At 46.7% G+C, this 21,112-nt stretch overlaps 1 long non-coding RNA gene across 1 annotated transcript; it reads left to right on the top strand.

Moving 5' to 3' along the window:
- Positions 1–5,502: 5,502 nt before the first annotated feature.
- Positions 5,503–20,452, top strand: LOC128094988 (uncharacterized). The gene is made up of 4 exons (XR_008213123.1): positions 5,503–5,638; positions 6,410–6,761; positions 9,061–9,263; positions 19,691–20,452. It is a non-coding gene; the product is annotated as an uncharacterized LOC128094988 (long non-coding RNA).
- The last annotated feature ends 660 nt before the right edge of the window (positions 20,453–21,112 follow it).

Here is a 21,112-nt window from a genome sequence, read left to right as displayed (position 1 = left end):
GTGCGAGAGAACTTGCCTAAAATATACAATACTCTGGGTTGATCCCCAACACTGTAAAAATAAATATTTAAAGTGCTCTTAGGGTCACAAGAGTCAGTGATTAAACATGCAGGATTTGGGCAGACCTGGACACACTCACTTTGTGGCCTTGGGCACACTACATCATATCTACAGACCTTGACTTCCTGTAACATAAATGGACACAGAGGCATTCCATCCCTGGTGGGTCATCATGCAGGAAATATTGAAGTGAAAGGTCAGAGAAGCAGAGGAGAAGCCACAGTTGGTTCCTACCTCTCCGGTTCCTCCAACCAAAAAAGTCTAGATCCTCTCTTTGCTCTGCCTTATCACTTCCTGTCTCCTCTCTGTACAGATCTCCAGACCTCTATGGTTAACTAGTGGCTAGCTCAGCCCTCTAACTCCAAGCAAGCTTTATTTGTCAGAACACAAACAAAATATCACACAACAAAACACTTGTAGGATGAACATGTATTGGAGAGAAAACAGTGTGTCTCTTGGAGATTTTCCTCTTTAGTCCCCAGTGGCCAAGTTCACTGACAGAGGGGAGGTGGTGGTCATGTTGTTGGGACAGTAGAGCTACCGGTGGCCTATCAAGTGGGCATGCGTCTCTTTGATGCTCCAGGACAGGCCTAGAAAAAGCCTGGCCATCTGTCTATTACCTACCCATGAGAAATGCTGCCCAACTTGTTTGTTATTTCCATCACCCTTATGCTCCACCGAGCCCCATGTGGGACACAAGGAATCTATTCATGAACTGGGTGGCATTGCCCCTTTTACTGCTCTGGATGGGTCATGTCGGAGTTGGTGTTGCCTGTTCCTAACAGCAGGGCTGCTGTTTATAGTTGAGATCCAGGGAAGCTCAGCAACACCAGGGAACAAAGCTGGGGCTGTGGCCCAGCCTGGAGGGAGAGCCAGGGGCTTATTCTAAAGCTCATGCTGAAAGTGCTGCACCTTGACATTCTTACAGTTTCCTGTTACCCCAGGGACACAGCCAAGTGGTCTGCACCTGTTCATGTGTTCACAGATGCCTTCATTCAAAACACGGACTTCAGGAAGTAGATCCTGGTCTATCTGAGGCCTGAGGTTTGCTCCCCAGCACTGCAGAAATGCGGAGTTGATTTGATTTACGCAGAAGGCCCTAAATGAGGTCCTGCAGAAACTTGCAGTCTAGTGGGAGCATAAGATACACTCTATGATTCCCCAGAAGTGACCAGTACAGTGAGTAACTAACTAGCTGTGCTATGTAGGTTCTGAACGTGGCTCATAACAGCTGTGGGGGAAATCTGCAATGGCTTCCTAGAAGACTTGTGTTCATTCAACAGCATTTCTGGAGCAGAGGTCTTACAGCTCCCTACTTGTCACAGGCCTTGAACTACAAGGTTCGCCCTCGTTCTGCTGTTATACAATAGTGGGGGGTAAGGTACAGAGGCAGACAGTGAACCAGCCAATAAAGGCACAGAAGGGACACTTTGCTGAGGGAAATAAGTACAGAGAAGGATGGATGTGTAAAGCTCTATCTGTGCAGAGGAGGAGGGTGGGCATTCCAGAGTGTAAAAGAGGGCACAGGTCCTGAAGCTGTTGAGGAGTGAGAGCTGGAGAGAAGACTCGGAAGGGAAGCAGGGTAGGAGGCAGATCGGACATGAGCTAAGGAACAACCATTGTGTCCTTGGGTAGCAGGGAGCCAGGGCAGGTTACTGTTCAGGGCAGCAGTGGATTGGAGGTTGGAAGACCCCAATTAGGATGTAACAGTGTAGGATCATCTGAGGTGGGGAGAGCAGAGTGACCTGGATGGGAAACAGGAAGAGAGAATGAGGAGGTCATGGCAGAGATGGGGATGAGAGAAGGGGAGAGAAAGACGTCTATGGATGGGCGCTTAGCAACACGCTACTCCTCAGTGACACCGGTGACTCAGTTGTTCCTAGGATGGATATGCAGTGAATGAAGGAGAGGTAGGCACTTCTCAGAAGGCCTCTGGGTCGGGGGAGGGGGCATGCCTTGGTGTGCAGCATCCCCCTACTCCCCCATCTTTGTGCCTAAAATAAGCAGCCTTTGGTAGGGTTGCCAGGTTCGGGATACAAGGGCAGGATTCCCCGTTAATTTTAAATTCCAGGAAAACAACAACACCAACAACAATGAAATGAATGGAATTTTACAGTGTTAAGTGTGTTCCATACACAGCATGGGACATACTTAGACTATTATTCGTTGTTTGCCTGAAATTTGTATTTAATGATGTTTTGTACTACCATTCTACTCTAGTAGCAACCTATATGAAGACGCTGCCAACCGTGTTCTGAGAAACCATGGTTCCTTGCGGGCATGCCTATGTGTATGGCAGAGCCAGAAGGTTTGTGTATCAGTTTTTAAAAATAGAAACAAATAAGCAAATCAATTAGAATGAGTCAAGTTTGAAGCTGTCTTGTCAGCGTGGACGGAGCCACTTTCCCTATGGCGGCTTGACAGGCAGGGGTGGACTGCTGGTTGGACAGCGTGTCTGCTTACGACAAGGAGACGGTGGCATCCCGAGGCGGCAGGCTCTCTCCTTCCCAAGGTCAGTGGGAGTCACACACCAGGGTTGAGGCTGATGTGATCTCAAAACATAGCTGTGCTCACATCTACAAGCAGGAGGGCTCCCAACGGGAACACGTGTCTGATGTCCCCTCCCTGTCCCTTGTCTAGTACCTGCGAATGGAAACACCTGTGAACACCAGGGTGCTGTGGCTCTCTAGGAGCTCACATGGGGTCTTCAGAGTCAGGTTGTCTGTCATTTGTCCTGAGAGGAAGCAGGATTCCTCTGGGATGTCAGGATGTGTCAAGATGTCCACCAGAGATGACTGAGAGTATGTTAATGCGCCCTCTGCTTGGAATCCATGTGAGTTATGCAGGGGAGATGGCTTCTCAAGGCTTTGAAGCTTGTCTCCAGGGAGAGGAATAAAAAGGCCAGTCTAAGAACAGATCTTGTGGGGTTTGGACCTTGTGTGGACTGGGAATCCCTGATGGTGGGTGTTGAGGGTGCTCACCTCCTGGACTTAGGGGACCTAGAGAGGTATTGTGGGGAAGTAGACCCTTGCTTCAAAGATACCCAGTCCCTGGGAAAGACCTCCCAGCTACAGAGAAAGGGCCCGTGATGCAGAGACAGCCTCCAAGCCTGGATCCAGAGAGCATCTTCAATGAACCAAACAGGTTATTTTTTTCCCTGTCTGTTACTGCCTGTTGTCTGGCACCGAAATCTGCTTAGACTCAGTTGTGGGGAGTTCAAGGTGGAATCAGTCTGGACCAGCCCATGCAAGTTTCTTTTAGGAAAGTGTGATCTCCCTCCTTGAAATTCTAAGGCCAGGCTCTGGGTGGGTCAAAGACCTGCTTTCTCTGGGTAGGAGATGGAATGGAAAGAATTGAGACTTTACAGCTGGACTTGGGTACGTCTTTTGACTCTACTCAGTGGCTAGATGACTTTAGGGCAAGCACTTAATCTCAGCATGCCTCAGTTTCCCACCCGCGAAGGCAACTGGTAACAGTGAGAGGCAGAAGGAGAACACGCAGGGTGTGTGTGGCTGGTGAAAGTTCTGACACATCCTTCAAGCACATCCCTTGAGCCAGGTGCTCCCTGGAGGACTTCCACTGTGAGAACGCAGTCGTCATTCAGGCTGGATGAGCCCCGTTCTGGAGGCACCTAAAAGAGAGGCTCCTGTTAACTTTATTTTACTATTTCCTTTTCATACTTTTTTAATTGAATTTTTTTTTCATATGATGGATTCTCATCATGGTTTTCCCTCTCCCGACTCCTTCCCATGCACCCAACTCCTTTTCTTTTCTTTTTCTCTTTAGAAAGCAAGCAATCAAACAAATAGAAAATCAGAATTAGAAGAAAAACCACAAGAAACATACACACACACACACACTGTAAAAACACAAAATCAGACACTATAATGTACAAGCAAAAGATGAGTAAGAAAAAAAAATCCAGCCAGGCGGTGGTGGCGCACTACTTTAATCCCAGCACTCGGGGGGCAGAGGCAGGCAGATCTCTTTGAGTTCAAGGTCAGTCTGGGCTACAGAATGAGTTCCAGGAAAAACGTGCAAAGCTACACAGAGAAACCCTATCTCGAAAAACAAAAACAAAAAAAAACAAAAAAAAAAAAAAAGGAAAAAATGTTCAAACAAAGCAATAGGAGTAAAAAAGTCTACAGTGTACAATATACAAAAACACCATTGAGCTTGTTTTGTGTTGGTCATCTACAGCTGGGCATGAGGGCTACCCAGTGGGTAATACACCCAGCGAGACTCCATCAGAGAAAACTGAGTTTTCCAAAGCAATTGCGTATCAATTGTGGATAGCTTCTTGGTTAGGAGTGGGAGCCTATGTCCACCTTTTCCTTTCAGCGCTGGGACTCCATCTGGCTTGAACCTGGGCGTGCTGCCACAGTCTCTGTGAATACATATATGCATCAGTCTTGTGTCGGAAGACAGTTTCTTTGGAGTCCCCCTCCCCCCAGCTCTTACAGTCTAAATGCCTCTTTCTCTGCCTAGCTTCCTGAGGCCATCTACAGTGGTGACCTGTCTGCAAGATATGTGGGTGCAATAGCAGCACAAATGTGGTGGGAATAACCAGTTACTCTCTGATTGGATTTAAGGCCCATTCCATGGGATGGAAACCATGCCCGACACTGCTTAGTGTCTGCATAGGCCACGGGCCTAGGGAAAAAGCAAATACTATTCTGCTAAAGGAACATAGCAACAAAATGACCCCTGATGACATTCTGCTACACCCATACATCAGTGCCTCGCTCAGCCATCATCATATAAGCTTCCTTTTGCAGTAGATGGGAACTAACACAGAGCCTTGCAACTGGGCAATGTGCAGAGCCCGAGAGATTTGAGATTCTCAGTCCTGAGTGGGATGACGCCATGAGATACTCCTGGTTCCCACTGTTAGTTTTGTCTGTTAGCAGGACAGACCCATGTACCTAGTAAACAGCAGGGCTGAGGGCCTGGTAAGTTCTATAACATACAAAGCCCTGAGCGAGGGAGGTAGGATTCACTTGGGCTGGGGATGGGTGACAAGGTGGTGGTGGGTTTTAACTGGGCTTTGAAGGACTGAGAGGTGTTCTGGTGGAAGATCCACCTCAACTCCCCTCCCCCATCTCTTTCCCTAAACCCGCCCCTTCAAAGCCCACCAAACACAGCTCCAACCCCAGAGAGGCTCAAGACCACTCCCACAAGGTATATAAGTTGTATCCCAGAAAACAGACCCTTGGTTCTTCCGGTCTCTCCTCTCCTCTCTGCGGGACCCGGGAACGTTTCACTCATTAAACCGCGCCTTTTCCTAATTTGGTCTGATTTGGATTGCTGCGTCCTTGGAGAAGCCTATCAGGGTGTAAAAACTTATCAAGAGGTGGGTGGAGGTGGGAAGGGAGAGCTTCAGACAGAGCTTAAGCAGTGGAGAGACTGGAGAACAAGATGTTTGGGAGGAGCTGTGGATCCTGCTGTGCTGCAGCTTGGCTGCGGGCTGAGGGTGGGGGGGTGTGCGCTGAGGGGCAGGCAGTCCCAGAGCTGGCCACAAGGTGGGATGGTCATTCTAATTCCTGAGGCATTTTGAATGGCACTTGCCAGCCGCACGGTAAGTGGGCTGTGATGGGACAAGTTTAATGGGGGATGAGGAGGGGTTGGCAACAAAGGGAGATCTGGGTGCTCTGAGGGGGCACGTGGCCATGGGCATGAGGTGAGGTTAGCACAGTAGCTCTCAGATGCAGGGCTTCCCAGATGCCTCTGAGGACCCTGGACTGAGGAAGGAGAGAGGGGCAGGTACTTCGGTTGTAAGTAATGGAAATGCACTCTGGACTTCAGCACAAGGGAGTTTGTTGGGGAAGTATCTAGTCTTGGCCTGAGGAGCTGGCCACTGAGTGAGCAGAATCTAGGGGACTTGTTGGACAGGGGAGTCAGCTAGGGGCAGAAATACCAGAGTAGAGGATGCTGGGATTGCCCGTGTTCCTTGATACTCAGGCTCCCTGCTTGAGGCTTGTGCTCAGCAAAGGCTCCGCCTAAGAGCCTTTGGCTTGGAGAAGGCAGGGCCCTCCCTGCCTGTGATCCCTCAGGGAAAGTAATTTTATACACAAAAGACTGTAATGCTATGTTAATGACCTTTCCAGTCACTGTGACAAATACCTAGAGCAACTTAAGGAAGGGTTTATTTCAGTTCCCAGTCCGAGGGTCCATCATGGCGAGGAAGTCATGGCGACAGAAGAATGAGGCAGCTGGTCATATAGCTGGTCCAGAGCCAGCAAATAGGGATAGAGATGGGATGCTAATGCTCAGCTCGCTTTCTTTTTTATTCATTCCGGGACCTGTTGTGTAACAGTTTCCTCTGAGATGGAAACATTCTATTCTGCAGAGAAGCTCCTTAAGCCGGAAGGTAAACAACTCAAAATAGCTGAAACCCACCAGATTCCCTGGGCCCCTCCCTGCCAGAGTAAGCAATAAAGGCGGAGTGTTCTCTCAGAAGAGCGGAGCAAACTCCAAAGAAGACCTGGGACCAGACCAGCTGCCCGGAAGAAGCAGAAACCAGCGGAGCTGCCTGGAAGAGGTTCAGACCAATTAACTGAGGCACGTGGGAAGGACCCTCTCCATTCTGTTGAGCTGCCCGTAGGCTGTGCAGTCAGCTCCAGGTTCCCAGCTCTGTGAGCTGTCACCGGTGCTGGGGAGGGCTCTGGTGATGCAGCTGCCTTTGAGACATTTCTGCTCCTGTAAGTGACTCCTCCCCTATATTCCTGTAAGCAACTCCAGTAAAACTTAGGGTTCACCACGTGAGACTTTGGTGTTGGCCATACTTTGGTCTGTCGTGGGCTCCCTTTCTGGAGAAGGTAGAAAATGTTTCTCTCTTGGGAAGGTTTTGTCACACAGCAGGATCCTAGTCCATAGAATGGTGGACACATCCCTTTAGGGTGGGTCTTCCCAATCTGGAAACTCCCCCACAGACATGCTCAGAGACTAATCTCCCTAGTGATTCTAGACCAGTGGTTCTCCACCTTCCTAACGCTCTGACCCTGTAAGATAGTCCCTCATGCTGTGGTGACCCTCAACCAGAACATTATTTTCATTGCTGCTTCATAACTGTAATTTTGCTGCTGTTATGAATCATAATGTAAATACCTGATATTTCCAGTGTTCTTAGGCAACCGCTGGGAAAGGATACGTCCACCCCCAGGGGGTCGTGACCCACAGGTTGAGAACTACTGTTGTAGAGCCCGTCAAGTTGACAATTAATATGTCCTCAGGGACAGATTTTCCTTTGCCCTTGAGGGCGACTCTCAGAGCGTCTCTGCCACACGCTGGGCAGATGGAAGCAGGCTCTTGGGCAGAAAGTTCCTGTCATGGCAGCAGCAGAGTCATGTCTGATAGGAGAGAACATTCTCCCCTGCTGGATGAGGAAGGAGCCAAGACGGGGTACAATTTCAACAGGTTAGAGAGAGAATCCTCCAGCACAGGCCCTTCCCCACTACTGCACACGCTTTTGTAGGAACTGGAACAGAGATGATAAGTTGTGATAGACGAAGAGCTATCCCACGATGACAGGCCGTGTGACGGGATGGTATTTTGGGCCGGGGCTGGAGTTAGTTAATTACAGTACTACCCGAGCTCAGCGTCCCCACTCCTCTCGCTGTGCTGCTGGGCTCTCGCACGCGTGGATTGTAGAGAAGGGGATTGTTGGAGTCTAATTTCCAGCCTTGTTCCACTAATGGCTCCTTGTGGGATGATGTTAAGTAATGATAATTATCACAGAGCCTGTGCTCTGAGCCAGTCTTGCCATCTGCAGCTGTGGCCTGCGGGCTCTGCCATTTCTCTGGAGATGGGTTGGGAAGGCTGGTCTACAGATGTTTGCTGATCGCTTCCTCTTGCCCTTTGTAATTTGGGTCAGTGTCACCAGATGAACGCGGGGGGCCTTGAGCTTAGCACTGGGGGGTCTAACAGTTTAGGCGTTTCGCAGTCACCCGTACTTCCAGGCAGGGGACCTTGTGTGTCACATAGAGGCATAAAAGCAGAGCGCAGCTTTAGGGAATGATGATAACAGTGATGACACGGCAAGTCCGTATTTTAAATTCTGAAACAGTTGTGTGTGTTCCGGTGTCTGAGTTCTGGGGTCAACCATGCCTGGCTTTATGTAGTGCTGGGGAGTCAAACCCAGGGCTTCATGCCTGCTAGGCAAACACTACATCGACTGAACTACTTGCTCAGCTCCCGGCTACGTGTTTTCAAAGAATTACTTTATTTTTATTTATGGGTCTCTAGGTGTGCGCTTGTGTTGCTACAGAGATCAAGAGAGGGTGTTGGATCCCTTGGATCTGGAGTTCCAGGCAGTTGGGAGCTGCCGGATGTGGGGGCCGGAAGCTGAACTCCAGCCCTCTCCGAGAGCAGCAGTTGCTTTGAACTCTGAGGCTTCTCTTCAGCTCCCAGTTACATTTTGAGAATTTCAGAGAAAACAAAGGAGAGCTCGAAGGCAACGGTGTTGACAACTTTGTTTCTCCTTGGTGTCCTACATCCCACATCTTCTTTCTTCCCCCTCTCCCTCTTCCTCGGGTGTGTGACTTCCTCCTTCCCTCTTTCTCCAGAGCTAGGAGGAAACTCAGCCTACAGTTCTGTTCCCTTGGGTCACACTGTCTAGTCACAATCAGATTATCTCCCCGTCATAAAACACCACTTGTGTCTATTATTTTCATTGGCTCAGTACTTTGCCAGATGGCTATACCATTGTTTTCTAAATCATCTCTATGCTGTTGATCATCTCAGTGTGTTTTAAATATTTTTGCTTTATAAATAACATGATGATGGATGTGAGAATAAACTTGTCCATTTCTTTGGGATAAATTCTTAGAAGTTTAGGGATGAGATCGAAATGTCTCTGTTGCTTGAAACAATGTTAATTGCTCTGTTTTAAAATTTATAGTTATTGAGAAAGAAGCCTGTCCCTGTAACTTCCAGGTAATGATGACAGATTGAAGATTCTAATTATGTTCCTCCACCCCCCTCCCCACCCTACTACAACAGGCTGAGTTTAAAAAGATAGAAACTTTCAAGAACATTCGAGGAGAACAGCAGTGCCGTGTGGAAGTCTGGGAACAGATGGGTGAGTGGCGACTGCTTCAGCAGATTTGAGAGGGCTGAATCCCCAGCCGGTGGCTGAGAAAATGGAAAATCAACCTAATGTACACAGTCGAGCTCTCAAAACATGCAGGAGTGGGTGGTAGCAGGTGAGTCTCCATGAAGGGGAGGATTGTTTTAGAAGCAGTCAGATCTGAGATCCCTTTCCAGTGTTCCTTTTCAGGGTGGGAACACCTTACCTTCTTGTAGCTGGGATGTTATTCTCCAGAGGAGAGGAAACTGAGAACTGGGGACCTTAGCAGGTGGTTGCCGGGATCACAAATTTCTCTCCTCTCAAACTCCTGGAACACTGACTCTAGGATGGAGCCTGAAGAAGTCTCTTTTAGAGAGGACAGACTGTTTTCCAGATGGACTTACAGGGACCTTCATAGTTGACTTCTCACGCCCACTCGTGTGTGGCTTCTTTGTGTGTGGGTGTGTGTGTGGTGTGCATCTATGTGTGTGTGCATGCGTGTGTCTGCGCATGTGCAGAAACCAGAGGAAAACATTGAGTTTCTTGCTCTGTCGCTTTCTGTATGTTCCAGTTTCATTTCTGCTACTGTGAGAAAAACAAAAAAACAAAAACAACAAAAAACCTCTAATGAAAACAACCCGGGGAGGAAAGGGTTTATTTAGTTGACATATCCGGAATCCCAGCCCACGGAGGGGAGCCACAACAGGAACTCAAAGAGGGTGGGCATCTGGAGTCAGGAGCTGATGCAGAGACCGTGGAAGGGTGCTGCTTACTGGCTTGTTCCTCATGGCTTGCTCAGCCTGCTTTCTTATAGAACTCAGGACCATCTGCCCAGGGTAGAATCTCACCCACAATGGGCTGGGCCCTCTCATATCTACCGTGTACGGCCAGATCTTATGGAGGCATTTCCTCAATTGAGGTTCCCTCCTCTCAGATGAATTTAGCTGTGTCAAGTTGGCATGAAACTATCCAGCAGACCCGGTGAGCAGCAAGCCCGAGCAATCCTCCTGTCTCTGCACCCACAGTATCGGAACTCGGGTTCTCCTGCTTGCACAGTCAACATTCTTACTCACTGAGTCATTTCTCCAGTCCTACTCTTGTGATTTCTAAATAGATAGTTTAGTTTCTCATTAAAAAAAAAATATTGATGTGTCTGTGTGTGTGCCTGTCTGAGTTTATGTGCAAGCAGGTGTCTGTGGAGGCCAGAGGTCACTGGGTCCCCTGGAACTGGAGTTACAGAAGGTTGTGAGCTGCCTCATATGGGTTCTGGGAACCAAACTTGGGTCCTCTGCAAGAGCAAGTCAATTCTTAACTACTGAGCATCTCCCCGGCCTCCTCCTGACTGACTCCTCTTAGTGCATGAGAACAGCACAGACGGTCAGCTTTGCAAAGACTTTCTAGCCTCAAAGAAAGAGAACAAGGCAAGCTTCCAGAGATCGTGGATCCCTCACACCACACACAAAAACCAGTTGGAGATGGAGTACAAAGCTAACTGCGAGGGGAAAAATAAAGCTTCTAGCAAAAACATGAGTATGTTATCATGACCTCCAGGTAGGCAAATATTTCTTTAAAAAAGATGATTTTAGTATTAATTATGTGTGTGTGGGTATGTGCATGTGGGTGCAGGTGCCTGTAGAGGCTAGAGGCATTGGATCCCCGGAGAGTTACAGTTACAGGGAGCTGGGAGCTACCCAGCATGGGTGTTGGGAACCAGAGTCAGATTCTCTGCAAGAACAGCACTGGCTGTAAACTGCTGAGCCATCTCTTCGACCCCCAGAGATTTCCTAAAATAAGACACAAAAGGCACTAATTATAACATAAAAGATTAATTATTGGTGGCTCATTAAAATCTAGCATTTCTGTTCCTTAAAAGATGTCATTTAGAGAATAAAAAAAAAAAAAACTAAGCCACAGAGCGGGACTAGATGTTTTCAGTTCATGCCTTAGGCAAATGCTTCTATCCAAATCATCCAGGAACCCATTTTACATTAGTTCACTGCCCCCATTCCAACCCCAAAGATCACTGAGAGCTTGGAAGTCTTTTAGAGAATTTTTTTTTTTTTTTGAGACAGGGTTTTTCTGTGTTGTCCTGGCTGTCCTGGAACTCACTCTGTAGACCAGGCTGGCTTCAAGCTCAGAGATCTGCCTGCCTCTCGCTCCCGAGTGCTGGGAGTAAAAGTGTGTGCATTGCCATGCCCAGCCTGAAAGTCTTCTGGTAGTGCAAAGCCCAGAATAAGGAACAGAAAAAAAGTCAGAGAATCTCACAGCAATTGAACAAGAAGACCAAGAGCCGAAAAATAAAAAGCTTAGAAAACCGATGGATCATCTCAGAAGCTAGGAGGTCAGGAGACAATAGTGGCATTTCAAGGAAATGACCCAGACAAGAGGACCAGCCCTCAGCCCAGAAGAGCGCAGGAGTGTACAATGTGTCAGGACAGAATTTAAGAACTGTACATCTTGTGCATCCATTTTTTTTTTCAGTAAACAGCAGTGAGTTTATGTTTAATCAAGTGATAAACAAAAAGAAACCAGAGAAGCAATGGGAGGAGAGAGAAGGTCTTCTGGGATGGCAGGAACGACCCTGGTCCCTGATGGGCACCAGATAGGAAAGGCACCACATCAGAGCAGTGGGAGTCCCGAAGGGAGCCAGGATGCCCATCAAGATGTCCCTTGCTGGTCTATAGTTGTCTTTGTACTAAAAGGATTGTTTATCTTGCTGGGGATCAAACCCTGGGCTTTGCTCTTCTTGTGCCGGGAGAGCACTCTACCACTGAGCCATGAAATACACAATAAAAATAATAAATTATTTAAGTTTTTATTTATATTAAACATTTAAAAATATATAAATATATTTTTATATTGTGTGTGTGTGTGTGCATGAGCGCACATGTGCATGTGTCTGTCTGTCTATCTGTGTGAATGTATGCCACATGTGTACTTGTGGAAGCCAGAAGGGGACATTGGATCCCTTGTAGCTGGAGTCACAGGCAGTTGTGAGCTGCCATGTGGATGCTGGGAACCAAACTTGGGCCCTCTGGAAGAGCAGCTGAACCATTTTTTCAGTCTCTTAAAATATTGCTCTCTCTCTTCCTATAGATCAATCCATAATCTCTCTCTCCTCTCCAATCTGTCATTTCTCTACCCCATCAATCAATCAATCTTGTCTATCTAATATGTCAACTATCTAGCTGTCTGTCTATCTATCTATCTATCATCTATCTGTCTACCTACCTACCTACCTTGGTTTGGGCCATAACCTTGGAAGACACAATTTCAGACACCATAATCTCAAATATCAAAATCTTGAAAATTTAAGATCCTGACAATAAATTCTGGAAGAAATAATTTAATTGTTTGAAAAAGACTTTTATTCACATTTTGAAAATTAGATTTGGGAAGAATATCAAAACAATATTTCATGAGCCACTTACCATAGCAGGCAGGTAAATCATGGCATATATTTTTGCAGCAGTGAGTACCAGACATACTAACACTTGCGTGGGTGCACCAGTTCTGAGCCGATGAACTGTGTTCATGGGGACAAAGGTCAAAAGCAGAAGGTCTAAATGAATGTCACTGTTTGTGGTACTGGGTGCACCCAGCATTATAACTGTCATTGTCTGAAATATAACAAAAGGCAACCTAAGTCTTTGAAGAGATTCCACAAAACCCACCACGTGTCAGCACTGCACACACAGGTGCCCAAAAGAGCTGAGACCTTGGGAGATTTTCTCTCTCACAAATGCAGGCACACAGAAGGATACACCTTCATTCACTGAGGATTGGAACAATTTTTATGCATGTGCACAATACCTACCCACAAAGTCCAAGTTTGTGAGGGCGATAATGCATTTCCTCAGACTCCAATTTGCAATACATGCATAAAATGAATTTAAAACTCTCCAGAAGTCTTTACACAATTCACATCCCTCATATTGACGAGATGCTCGGCAATGAAAGAGGAAATGCGCAGCAGAGAGACTTGTAAAAAGCAACGCCGACGTAGGAGGACAGCGTTATACACTGCATGTTTATAAAAACGATTTCGACTCATTTATAGCATATTTCTTGGAGAGCCTGCACAGGGGTCAAGGCTTATTATGGATGAAATGAAGAGAGCAGAGGTGAACCGGCTGCCCTTCCTGCCGATTGTCATCCAGAGGGAAGCGACAGGGTCAAGCTCTGCAGTCATAAAAATAAATACATTGTTACAACGGGTGATGAATACCATAAAGAGGAATTTCAGGTTGAAAAAGACTGTAAAACAAAAGAAGTCGCCTGTGCATTAATACTGTTTTGGTAAGGCATTTTCTTAAGTTGCTGTCTACTCACTTTTATTTTCCTTTATTCCAACAAATGGGTATCAATGTGTCTTATTTTATTATTGCTGTGATGAATATTATTGTATTATTGCTGTGATGAAACTCTTAAGACCAAAAGCAACTTTAGGAGGAAAGGGTTTATTTGGCTTCCACTTCAGCATTGCTGTTCATCACTTAAAGAAGTCAGGACAGGAACTCAGAGCAGGAACCTGGAGGCAGGAGCTGATGCAGAGGCCATGGAGAGGTGCTGTCTACTGGCTTGTTTCCCATGGTTTGCTCAGCCTGCTTTCTTATAGAACCCAGGACCAGCAACCCAGGGACGGCACCACCCACTATGGGCCGGGCCCTCCCACGCCCATCATTGGTTAAGAAAATGCCCTACAGACTTGCCTACAGCCTGATCTCATAGAGACATTTTCTTTTTTAGCCTTATTTGTCCTGGAACTAGCTCTGCAGACCAGGCTGGCCTCGAACTCACAGAGATCTGCCTGCTTTTGCCTCTGAGAGCTAGGAATAAAGGCGTGCACCACCACCTCTCAGCTATGGAGACGTTTTCTTAAATGAGGCTCCTTCTTCTCAGATGACTTTTAGTCTTATGTCAAATTGACATAAAATTATCCAGCACACAATGTAAATGGTAAATATGACAACTGATTAGAGAATATGTTTGAACCAGCTTTGTTTATTTTTATTTTTTGTTTTGTTTTCTTTTTTTTTCCCTCTTGTTAGAGCTGAGGACCGAACCCAGGGCCCTGCGCTTGCTACGCAAGTGCTCTACCATTGAGCTAAATCCCAAACCTCTATTTTTAGTTTTCTTGAGATATGGTCTCAGGTATCCCAGGCTGGCCCTGAACTCTGTGTACCTGAGGGTGATTGGAAACTCCTGGTCCTCCTGCCTCCACTTTCTGAGTGCTGGGATTATAGCACCATGCCCCGTTTAGTGTGCTGAGGATGGGATTGAGGGCTTTGTGTACACCAGGCAAGCACTTTGAACTGAGCCACGCCCCCAGCCGCTGAACTAACTTCTTTTGCTACAGTTTCATCTTTACATAGGTATATAAAGTAAAGATGTACTAACATCCACTGTAGTGCTGATCGTAATTCTGAAATACAGAATTGGAGCACAGCTTTGGTGTGTTTTTGTAAAATGTTTTAAAAGATTTATTACTTTATGTTTATGAGCATTTGGCCTGCACGTATGTCCTGTACACCATGTGTGTGCCTGGTGCTACGGAGGTCGGAAGAGGGCGCTGGGACTGGAACTGGAGTACAGACTGTTGTGAGATGCCATGTGGGTGCTGGAATCAAACCTGCGTCCTCTGCAAGAGCAGCCAGCACTCTTAACTCCTGAACCCCCCTCCAGCCGCTCCCCTTTCTAAAACTGAGTACACTGCAGGAGGCAGCCAGCGGGGCAATCATTAATCGCCATGTGCAGCTGATGGTCAGTATTTTAATGTTTCTGGCTTTCAGAATTGCAATTTTTGGGACTTTAGAATTTAGGATTTAAAAGTTACATTTAATTTGTGTGTAAGTGTGCATATGTGTGCATGTCACAGTGTAGGTCAGAGGACAACTTGCAAGTGTCAGTTCTCTCCTTAAAAGGAGTTGGGTTCTGGGGAATCAGACTTTTTGGCAAGCATCTTCACCCACTGAGCCATATCGCTGACCCCAACTGTAGGTTTTTAAACGTTGCATACTTTGAGCTTTCAGATTCCAACATTCAGGATTATATTTTTTGGGACCAAGACTGGATGTATATCTGAATGTCTGTGTATACATACACTTGCACACATGTGACATTTGCCATTTTGATCATTTTTAAGATGCGTTTCAGTGGCACTGATTACATTTGCAATATCATGTACTATTGCTATGGCTACAATGTCATGGGACCACCAACCACTGTAGTCCATTAACTTTGTACCTTTTTAAGCAAAAGCTTCCCATTTTCTTTCCCTAAGCTCTGACAATATCTATCTGTCTGTCTGTCTGTCTGTCATTGGCAGGGTCTTGCTATGTAGCGCAGGCTAGCCTTGAATTTACCATCCTGCCTCAGCCTCCCAAAGGCTGGGGTTATAGATATGCACACCCCTCATCTCCTTCTCTCCCTCCTCTTCTGTAAGATTTGCCTGTTGTAGGAACCTCCCATAAGTGGAATTATACAGTATTTGTTCATTGTGCCTGGCTTATTTCACTTAGCAAACTGTCTTCAGGTTTCATCTGTGTTGGAGCATGTGTCAGAGCTTCATTCCCTTTATTGGCTGATTTATTTCCACCCTATGGGTAGACCACATTGTATAAATCTATTCATTTGTTTATCACTCCCTTTGTGAGCCTCAGAGTACCCAGGTAAGCCTTTTCTGTATTTGGTTTCCATGACTGGTGCACTCAGGAGGTACCTCTGCTGTCCCTGTACCAGCTCAGGGGTCCCATTTCACTTCACAGAGGTGTTCTGCTGTGACAGATCCCTGACAGCTAGGACAAGGCATAATGAGCTCAGGGAGAAAACCAGGAGTGCCCCCATCTCTCAGACCTGTTCCTGCAGTGTGCCCAGGCATGCCCACCCTATACCTTGCCCATGTTGCCTTCCAGAGTGGCCGGCTCCTAAAACCTTCCTTGTCCTTCCTATGTGTGGACTCAGTCCTCTTCTGGACTCTAGGGGCAGACATGACCTGTAATCCATTCATCTTCTCCTCTCTTGGGGCCTGCACCTCACAGTGAAGATATTACACCCGAGAGAGCTTCAGGCCTTGCTGCCCAGTGCCCATATGAATCATTCCTTAATCCATTTATAGAAAGGAAGTTGATGCTAAAGTAGTGAAAACACTCTACTGAGAGGGTTTATTGCCCAGGTTGATGTGAAAAAGCAATACGTTACTATCTTAGTATTTTTGTTTGGATTATTAATGAGGTTGGCCATTTTTTTCATATGCCAGTTAGTCATTTGCAAGTATGTCCACCTTTGTACTTTGTATGTGTTGTGTAGGTGTGTGTGTGTAGGTGTGTGTGTGTGTAAGTGTGTGTGTAGGTATGTAGGTGTGTGTGTGTAGGTGTGTGTATAGGTGTGTGTGTGTGTAGGTATGTAGGTGTGTGTGTAGGTGTGTGTGTGTAGGTATGTAGGTGTGTGTGTAGGTGTGTGTGTGTAGGTATGTAGGTGTGTGTGTGTAGGTGTGTGTGTGTAGGTATGTAGGTGTGTGTGTAGGTGTGTGTGTAAGTGTGTGTGTGTAGGTATGTAGGTGTGTGTGTAGGCGTGTGTGTGTGTGTGTGTAGGTGTGTAGGTGTGTGTGTAAGTGTGTGTGTGTAGGTATGTAGGTGTGTGTGTAGGCGTGTGTGTGTGTGTGTAGGTATGTAGGTGTGTGTGTAGGTGTGTGTGTAGGTATGTAGGTATGTGTGTGTGTAGGTATGTAGGTGTGTGTGTGTATAGGTGTGTGTGTGTAGGTGTGTGTGTGTGTGTGTAGGTATGTAGGTGTGTGTGTGTAGGTATGTAGGTGTGTGTGTGTGTAGGTGTGTGTGTGCAGGTGTGTAGGTATGTAGGTGTGTGTGTATAGGTGTGTGTGTGTGTGTAGGTGTGTGTGTGCAGGTGTGTAGGTGTGTGCACATGTGGAGGCTAGAGGTTAATGTCTAGGCTGCCCTCAGTTGCTTTCCACCTTCGTTTTTGAGACAGCATCCCTCACTGAATCCAGACCTCACCTTTGGTTAGACTGGCTGGTCAGCAAGTTCCAGGGATCCACTTGTCTCCTCAGAGCTGGGTTACAGGTATGTGCTGCGGTGCTCGGCTTTCACATGGGTCTGGGGATCCAGGCTCAAGCTTGTACAACAATCACTTGACTAAGTCAGCTCTCCCAGCACCTCAGCACGAACAATTTGAACTTTTTCTCATGAAAAGCAATGGGTAGTGGCTGTGGTTTTGCCTCACTTGGAAAACTGTCTTCCTAAGCAAGCGTGAAGCCCTGGGTTCAGTCCCCATAACCTGCATAAGCTGGGTGTGGGAGTGCACACCTATAGTTCCAGCACTTGAGAAGTGGAGGAAAGAGAATCAGATGTTCAAGGTTGTCTTTGATTACATAGTGAGTTTGAGGCCAACCTGGGCTACATGAGACCTCAAGGCCAAGGTGATTAGGAAAGGGTCTTTATAGGGGCAACCCACCCCCCTTCACTGTGGGCTTTGGCCCTGTAGGTGGGTACACTTGTAGAGGAGGCACAGATTGAAAGTTCTGCACTCGGCCCCAAAGGCTATTCTCAGTAGTGAGGCTGGTGATAGGAAAGTCAAAATCGCCAGACATGGATGAACAGAAATGGTGCTGTAAACACAAGACAGCATTTTGTGTTTTCTTTGACTGCCTCTGTCCAAGGTCTTGTGGAAGCCATAGCCCATCCTTCTGGTAGCTGTGCTCTGAGCACTACTGGGACCATCCCTTCTCAGTAATGGGACGCTGCAGCATTGATTTCTGTACTTCTGGAATTGTCCTGCTGAAAACGCCCAGATACCAAGCTACTGCTTTGGCCAGAAGAGGTATAGCTGTCCCTGCATGGCTTACGGTGGGAGGTGGGTGGATATCATTGTCTATATGCACCTAATTGTCTTCTAAATGAACTGGTCGTGAAGGTCACGTGTGTTAAGGCAAAGCACTAACGGACATGTACTGACATTCTAGCACAATGTTGCTTATTGTTATATTATTTTAAAAATCATTTATTTATTTTTCAATGCTGGGAATGGAACCCAAGACCTTGTGCATACTTTACCACTGATCTATGTTCCTAGGCCTGGTTTTCATGTATTTTGTGTGTGTGTGTGTGTGTGTGTGTGTGTGTGTGTGTGTGTGTGTGTGTGTGTGTTTTGAGACAGGGTCTCACCCTGTGGCCACTACGCTTGCCTTCATCTCATGACAATTCTCCTGCCTCAGCCTCTCTTGTCCTGGGATTGCAGGCATGAGCCGCCATGTCTGGCTTCTCAATTTGATTAATCTCTATGAATGTAGCTTACTACTCTCTCAGGGATGTGGCTCGGCTATGTTCCACCCACTTGAAGGAAGAGGAAACACTTGTTATAATTAAGTTTCCCAGGAGTTTGTAACAAGATTAAAAAAAAGTACAGTGTGTTGGCAAGCAAGGAAACAAGCAGGATCCCACTGTTCTATCACTGTGACAACCACAGAGAAGGAATTGGGACCGGAGGGGAAGCACGCCAAGGCATTATTGGCTGTTTCCGGAAAGCGGAATACTAGGTGGGCAGCCTTCTCCCATTGTGTCTACTCTCTCGGTTGTCTTCACTGGGGAAACACCTGTTGTCATGATGGATTTCATTTATTAGCGCAAAGGCACAGGCATCAGCTAACATGTAGAGTAAACCTAAGTGTGTGTCCATGCCCAGATGGATGGATAAATGAAATGCAGTCTACACACACAATGGAAAACCATGCAGCTGTGAAGAATGGAAGCCTGGGCTTTGCAGGGCCATGGGTGGGATTGGAGGATAGTATGTGAAGTGGAGTCAGTGAGATACAGGAAGAAAAAGATTCTTCCCTGGCCGGGGAATCTTTAAAAAGCTGATTTCAAAGGCGATACTGCAGCAGTGGTTACCAGATACTGAGAGGGATATGAGGGAGGAGGGAAGGGTGGGAAGGGAATGGTTAATGGGTGCAGGGGTGCAGTCCTTTCAAGATTTGTCTTTGGTTTTATGCCTCCTACCGCACCCCTTGTAAACAGGTGCACGTACAGGCGCCTGTCCACAAAGGCCAGAAGACTGAGTCTGATCCCGGAGCAGGAGTTACACATGGTCCTGAGCTGTCTGATGTGGGTGCTGGGAACTAAACTGCAGTCCTCTGCAAAAGCAGCAAGTGCTTTTAACTGCTGAGCCATCTCTCCAGCCCACATTCTCTCTTCCTTCCTTCCTTCCTTCCTTCCTTCCTTCCTTCCTTCCTTCCTTCCTTCCTTTCTTTTTTTTTTGAGAGAATCTCTCATTGATCCTGGATCTCACTAATTTGGTGAGACTAGCTGGCCAGCAAGCCCCAATCACCCACCCGTCCCACCTCTCCATCCCACCTCTGGGATCGTAGGCACACCCCATCATGCCATGCTTTTGAAGTGGACGCTGGAGATCTCAACTTGCCTAACAAGCACTTCACTGGAAGAGCAACTGATGTCCCAGACCCCTGACACTGTTCTTTTAAACAATATTTATTTTCATTAATGTGTCTGTATATGCCTTCATGTCTGTATGTGCATCATATGTGTGCAGGTACCATGGAGGCCAGGAAAGAGCGTTGGACCCCCAGAACTGGAGTTTCAGGCTGTTGTGAGCTGTCTGATGTGGGTTCTGGGAACCAAACTGGGTCTTCTGGAAGAGCAGAAAGCACTCTTAACTGCTGAGCCAGGGATCAGCCTGCGCTCCATTGTTCTTCTGAATGAGGCACCAAACAGGTCTTCTAGCATGTGATTCTGGTACTTTCTAAAAACGACCCCTCCCACCCAAGCAGTGCAGCAGCAAATGGGGTGGTTGAAACTGGGCAGCCTGAAGGGGTTTGCAAGGCTTGAAAAAGAGCTCGTCTCCTCCACAGCCTGCTTCCGTGTTTGTTTTAAAACCAGCACAGGTTAGTGTGGCAGCTGCACGGGCTCTCACTCCGCCGCCGCTGCAGGAGTGTGAATTACCACAGCTTTTCCCAGGGACAATCTGGCACATCTCAAGAAGAGCCTCCTGCTTCTGTACAGCCTTTTAATGGGGCTGTTCTACAACAGGGATTTCTTCTGAGGAAATGACCCTGTGTGTCTAAAAATAGAGCTGTAAAGTCCATCACAGCAGAGCTTTGAACAATAAGCATTGAAAATAATGTAAAGGGGTGAGTGAGATAAATCACGGTGCGTTTCTGTAATGGGATGTTGTGTTTCTGGGGAATATTAAGTAAAGAAATTATTATGCTGTCATGAGGGAAAAAACTGATATAAAGTGATACATATATAATCAATGTGATCCATTTTGTATTCAAAATACGTATTTGCTAATTAAAAATAATGGGAAATTACACACAAAATTGGTAACTCTTCCTCTGTTTCTGGATGGTAGAATTGGGGTGATTAATTTTTTGTGTGTTGTTCAATCTTTTCATTTATCCAACAGGTGGGTCTTAGCTGTCTTGCTCCTGTAATGGATAGAGATCAGCAAGATGTGTTGGGCCAGCCTGGGCTGCTCAAAGCAGGGGCTTGGCCCTGGGTATACCAGATGTTCTTTACAAACCCAAGACAGTGGCCTAGACCTTGGGAAAAGGAGTAACACAATAGCTTGGCCATGCCCTAGGAGGGCTTTGAAGTGGCTCACTGTTTAATCTAATTGGATATGGGAAAGGAGGACATCCTTGTTCTGGCCTTCTTGAGTGTTATGTGACTGGAGACTTTTACTCACATTTTTCAGTGAGTTATCTATCCACCCATCCATCCTTTAATCTATTTATTCATCTACACATTCACTTATTCACCCATCCACCAATTCATTTACTTATCACCCATACATGTACCTCTCCACCTACCCACTTATCCATCTAGCTGTCAAACACACCTGTCTGTTCTCCAGCCATGCTCTTATCCATCATTCCTTCATTCACCTACACAGCTACCCACTCATGTACCAAACTACTCATTTATTTGCTTATATAATTGTTCACTCATT

The sequence above is a fragment of the Peromyscus californicus genome, unplaced genomic scaffold, assembly GCF_007827085.1.
Source record: "Peromyscus californicus insignis strain IS unplaced genomic scaffold, ASM782708v3 Scaffold_4__1_contigs__length_199733344, whole genome shotgun sequence".
Taxonomy (NCBI): Eukaryota; Metazoa; Chordata; class Mammalia; order Rodentia; family Cricetidae; genus Peromyscus; species Peromyscus californicus.
The sequence above is the reverse complement of the archived record's forward strand: the minus strand, read 5'-3'. Positions and strand labels throughout refer to the sequence as shown.